The sequence below is a fragment of the Leptosomus discolor genome, chromosome 7 (genome assembly GCF_034619465.1).
Source record: "Leptosomus discolor isolate bLepDis1 chromosome 7, bLepDis1.hap2, whole genome shotgun sequence".
Taxonomy (NCBI): Eukaryota; Metazoa; Chordata; class Aves; order Leptosomiformes; family Leptosomidae; genus Leptosomus; species Leptosomus discolor.
The window spans coordinates 57,231,212-57,237,211 of NC_141397.1; positions in this window are offsets into that span (position 1 = coordinate 57,231,212).

Below are 6,000 nucleotides of genomic sequence, written 5' to 3' on the forward strand. Positions count from 1 at the left end.
CGCCTCAGGCGGCCTGGCTCGCCGCCCGCTGCAATCAAGATGGTGCCCGTCACCCGCCCGTGCACCAGCTTCCCCGGTCCCTCTGCCCGGCTGTCTTTGTCCCTCCCGGCGCTCCGGGCCGGCTTTGGGGGCGGGGAGCGCCCCCGCCTCCTGCCCCTGGCCCCGGGCCCGGCCCCCTGCGGAGGCTGCCCGCTGCCCAGCCGTGAAGTGGGGAGTCGCCCGCCCGCAGATTGCGTCCTTTCTTCCTCCGTGTAGCGCTGCAGAGAGAAAAAAAAGTAAAGATAGTAAAATGACTTTGGTATTCGGTGACCCTCACAACACAATCAGACCCGAATTTTGCTATGAGCTCGATGCTCACATAAGCTTAGTCATGCAGAGCTTGATGAAAGGCCTGTATCTTTGCCAAATGCATGTATTTTTTGCAATAGCTCTAAATATCAGTAACGGTACTTTCAAACGTCCTTTCTGCTGATCTTTCCTGTTAGATGTCAGCCCCAAATGAACAGGAGTACGTGATGGTATTTTAGCCATCAGCTGGTTTTAGTTCCCTTGTGTTAATCTCCCACTGTAGCTTTTTTGCCAGTTGTAACCACATCTGTGAAGGGGCTGACGATTTCGGTTAACACAGGCCTAAGAGTTTTGAGAAAGCTGGCTGGCTGCTGGGTAAGGAGACAGAAATGTGCCACAACTGAGGGAAAGACAGGAGGGAGTCAGCAGCATCGGCTTCACTTGCGTGCTGCTGGCTAACCCCACACGTGCCAGATTGTTGGCATGTGACCCTCTGACCATTTATACTCTGCGCTTGTGCTGTCCAGTGAGTGATATGGGGGCATGGGGATGAGCTGGGAGGGTTCTGTTGGTGAAGAACTGAAGGGCACAGGTGGAACTGAAGTCACAGATTCTGTGGACAGTAGAGCCTTGAGTCATTGTGGTGAAGCATGAAGAGAAATGAGACATGAATTAATAGGAAGAAAAACCCAACAGGCTCTGCTTGTTCCAGAAAACACCTTGTTTTTTCCACTCATATCTTTGTTTGCCTGTGAGGTACTGTTTAGAAAAAAAGCAATTACATGATCTACTGTATTTTCCCATGCTGTGTGCATGAATATTCTCATTCTTGCATAATATTTATTCCACAGGAATGTTGGAGGGTACCTTCTGTTATAAATATTGTTTAAATCTTTAGAAATCACCCACAATTTATTCTGTCAATGGTGCCTAGGCCATGCATAGGTAAGAGCGCTTCTTGCAAAATGGTACGTGCCCCCTTTCCTATAGGCAGAGGGCACTCAGGACTTTCCAGGATAAAGTATTAAACTGGATAATATGAAGCAAACAGTTGTGCTACAGAAATTCTGCACCAAAAATTTTCATTGCCCCAAGACTGAATAGCCTGAGGTTCATTTATTCAGCTTCCAAGACACACGACTCTCAATGTCAACTGCTAAAAAAAGGTGTTTGGGGTTTAAAAAAAAAAAAAAGCAAAACCAAACTATGCATGAGCTGCTGTCCTCAGGAGTAAAAACAGGACACAGATAAAAAAAAAATTGCTTCAGAACTGTGGGAGGCGCCTGGGTATCCACATGTGCAAAATGGGGGAGAGTTCTGGTCAATAATGATAACGAGAACTGGCTTGAGCCAAAGCAATCTGCATCTGAATTTGCCTGATAAAATTTGGTTTTTTGGAAGTGTGCACATGATCGTAGTTAAAGTGACAGGGTTGTTTACAGTTTAATATTGAGGCAGATTGCTATACCTCGGTGAAAATGGGGGTAGAAGAGGGTTATTATTAGGTTGCGGGCCATAGCAGTTTGCAGCACATCAGCTGGACTGGAGAGGATGAGTTTAGTTTTGACTCAGTGTAAATTAGAAGTAACTACTAAATTAAGTATTTACTGAAAAAAGAAAAGGGAGGATCTTTACTCAGCTTTGGGAACTCAAGGAGTCTGATAGTAGCTACTTCTTTCACAAGACTACGCAAGGTGATTTTTTTTTTTTTCCATTTTGCCACACCCACAGTGAAACTGCAACTTACATTTCATAGAGCAGTTCTGGTCAGGGAGATGCTATGAGTGAGTCTAGTTGTACCACTATCCCCTGCTGAAACTGTTTGTCAGTGCATGAAGGAGAGCAAGCTTCATCATGCCAAAACAACAGTAAGCAAGAAATAGCAGGATTCTGCATCCTTGGAGCCCTTGGTCGGAAAGAGCAGGAAAAGGGTTTGCTTATTTAAGTGATCAAAGCAAAGGGTGAAGGATTAAACACTGAAGGATTAGGATTGTTGTCTTCAAATACATCAAGGCACACAGAGAGGATAATGATCAAGGAGAGACTGAGGCTAAAAAGACAGAAACCATGACTAGCAAAAAGACTCCCAAATAGCTATAGGCTGACCATTAATACATTTAGTGTGGAAATTAGAGTTTAAAATGGGAGGGAGTTTCTGGAACAGCCTTTCCAAGTGAAATAATGGAAGTTAATAAAGCCTGCCTACTTTTAGGATGGAAAAAGCATTTATGATGGTGATATATCATGAGCAATATAAACCTTATTTTCAAGATAGGAGACCTTCAAAGTACTGATTCCAACAAATAAACAACCAACCCCCATCTTTCCAAATCCCATTGTCTAAAATTCAGGAAGTAAGTGGACAAACTGGAGAGGGTTCAGCAAAAAGCCACAAAACCAAGAATTGAAAATGTAAAATCACAGTGAAACAGTATCGTAGCAGAGTTTTAAGATTTTGAAAGAATTATTTTTGGCCACAACCTGCAAGTACCCAAGTAAGAGAAAAAATTATAAAGGCCTCTCGAGATTCCTATCACTAGCAATTTTAAAATCAAGATTAGATTTGCTCTGGTTCATAGAAAAATGAATTCACAGAAATCTTATCATCTGTGTAACTGAAGGTCAGAATGGAATTGTCATTCTGGGACCTTCTGACATCACACTCTATTAAATGTTCATCTTACCCAAAAGCAGGCAAATTTTAGCTGTTTTCATGGACTTGGGCAAGAGTGAGACAGCTATGAAATCAACAATATAACTCCTCAGAATAGTGATCTTTTAAACAAAGATTATATTTAGTGAAAAGATGCAGAAACTGATAGCCCTCTTAAACTACTAGTAGGCTGATAGTGTATTTTTCAAAATTTTTTGTAGTTTTAAACTAATTAGTTACTTCTCTGCCAATTATCTTTAGTGCCTTTGCTGATACCAAAACAAGGGGTATTGCTGTGTTTTACTGAACATATTGCCTACCCTTCAGTAAAATAAAACCCCAAAAGAATACTTTCATACCACATTTTGTAAAAAATAATTAGGCAAACATCAAGGTCAACTACATTCAGACTTGTGCCTTTACTTACAAATGAAGAGTGTAATAACCTGGGTCTGACATTCCATTCAGTGAAGGGAAATGCTGACACTTAGCAACTTGTGCCATAAAAAATGAAATAATGATAAAAAATTAATCTAGCTTCGCCTTTAAGTGGGTAAAAACCTCTTTGGTTCAGTTCCTTATTCTGAAATTTTGGCAGAAGGCTGATACCTATGAGAGATGTCCATCTAGAGTCTTCCAAACTTAGCAGGCAACTGGCAGCACTTAGACCCTCTGCAAATTACTGTGCCTGCCTAATCCTCAGTGGAGACAAGCAACCCAGATGAATATTTGAAGGATATTACGAGGTAAGACCGTATTGGCCTCATGTCTTACCAAATGACAAAACTAGATTACAACACAGAAATAGTCTTGGACAAGTTCTTTTGAAAAATTACCTGCTTGCAAGACTCATTTACGTGTCTGTTTTCTTTGTTCCACTGATTGTACTTGGGTAGCAGAAGGAAGTTTGTGGGACATATAAAATCAGCTCCAATACGCTTGTGCAAGTAGAGCAGGAGATCCAATATTTTGTGGCACAACACTGGTATTAAGGCCTATGGTCTCAATACAGATCATCCTGTTGGGCTGCCACTGTATAAAGGGCCGGTGGTTTGATGTAAAAATATAAAGAAAACTCCTAAAGAAAAGCTTTTGTTTTGTTTTGTTTTGTCCTTCACTGTGTTTTTTTTGCACTATTTGAATACTGAGCTGAAGAAGAATCTCAACCAATTGTTGGCAGCCTTTTACAGATGCATTCTTGACCTTTACAAATGAATGAATATTTGTCTGGAGGTTAGCTGAACCGAGTGTGCCATACCCAGATACATCTGCAAGTACTGTAAGCAGACACTGCTTCAGAAAATAGGATCCACAAAAGTGTTGCTAAGTGAATGTTTGTAAAAACATTTTTGTGTAGTGCCGTTTAAAACCCTCTGTCTGGTATGGAAATCAGAGAAAGAAGAAATCGTAAGTGTTCCTATTATTGTAAATTATCTTTTGTAGTTATGTACATCTACCTTGAAAGGGAAAATCTTTGGAGCAGGTTATTTTTTGAGTATTACAGCTGATAGCACTCACATTTATCTGTCTGTGTCTAGACACAATGAACTTTCACAGTTGTAGGGTTAAAAACCTCGTATGTTTAGAAGGATAAAAAGTGTTAATAATCACAGAATGCAGTAGGTGTTTACTATTCTACTTCCTGTTACTGCAGTCTAGAAAAAGTCACGGAGCTAATTAAATTAGGTAAGGAAGACGTCAAGAACCAATAATAAAAGACAATTGGTTTTGATGACAGTCTGTATTTATGCTGAAGAAATGATGAGTAATATGACTCAGGTTTCATTTGTTCAATGTCCACAAGATAACGTGTGTGCTCAGCAAAAGAAAAATACACATCCAGGCAACAGACCACTATGTGAAAGTAATTTCACACTGAATGACAACATATGAAGCTTGTTTTTTCACACTGGATGAACTGGCTTACCATTGCTTGGCTGGTCTTCCTGTTTTTCTCAGTAGCTGCATAAGAAAGTAAACAAAAGAAAACAAAAAGTTTGATGTCATTCTAAAAGCAAAGAGAAACACTAGACAATGCCTGCTGTAAGCACAATGTTCGTCTGGCACAATGCAAAGAAACTGCAAAATCATTTCACTGAAATTTTAATGAACTTAAATGAGAACACTGGTGTTTAATGGACTTTATGCAATGGTCTGGAGCTCGTCTGTTCACAATACAACTTTTCGTGGGGTTGGCTTGGTTTGGTAATTTTCATTATCACTTTACATCTATCTGCCTCTTTTGAATGCTAGTATGGATGCAGCTGATCAAAAATAACCTTGTGCTTGACTTTATGCCAAGCTGGGAATTGAAATGCGCTGAGCACCAGAGAGTGACCTCTGTGGTAGTGTGAAGTCATGGCGACATAATGGTGTGGATAGGCCTGTTTTAGTGTTGGCTTTAGATATCCAAGCCTAGAAGTTCTCATCTCCAAGTGTTAGGAGTTATATCCTTCCTATCACTGTTGTTACCTTCAGAAACCCAAATGAATAGTTTTTGTTTTCTGAACACTTTCAATGGAAACCAGGAAAGGAAAGTATTATGTTTTCTCTATTGCTGATCCAGTTTTGGTCTGTGTTTGATCCTCAGACAAGTCTAGACTACCTTTGTTTTGACTTGACACCTGGGCCAACTTTTAGTGTCAGTGTCATGTAAAGAGATATCTACATTTCTAGTGCCAAACTGGACCAGAGCAGGGTTTCAGGTAATGTAGATTTATGTGATATGAATTACTACTGACTTCCTGCAAACATCAAAATATGCATGTTTAATCCTTGGCTCTGAGGATTAGTATTTAATTTCTTAAAGACAGGGCCTACCCTAAAAAAAAAGGCAACAAAGTCCTGAGCAAGATTTGTGAGAGACAGTGGACAGTGAGCAAGTTGCTATCATAAATACATGATCTGAGGTATAGGAATTTAGTGCCATAGGACATAAAAAACCAAAGCAGTATCACTTAAACAAAGGGCTATCTGGAGTAGCAGAGGGGTGCCCATCAGTCCAAATGAAGAAATGCAGTGTGGAAGAACGAGAAGGGAGTTCACAGGTAGGAAGAAGT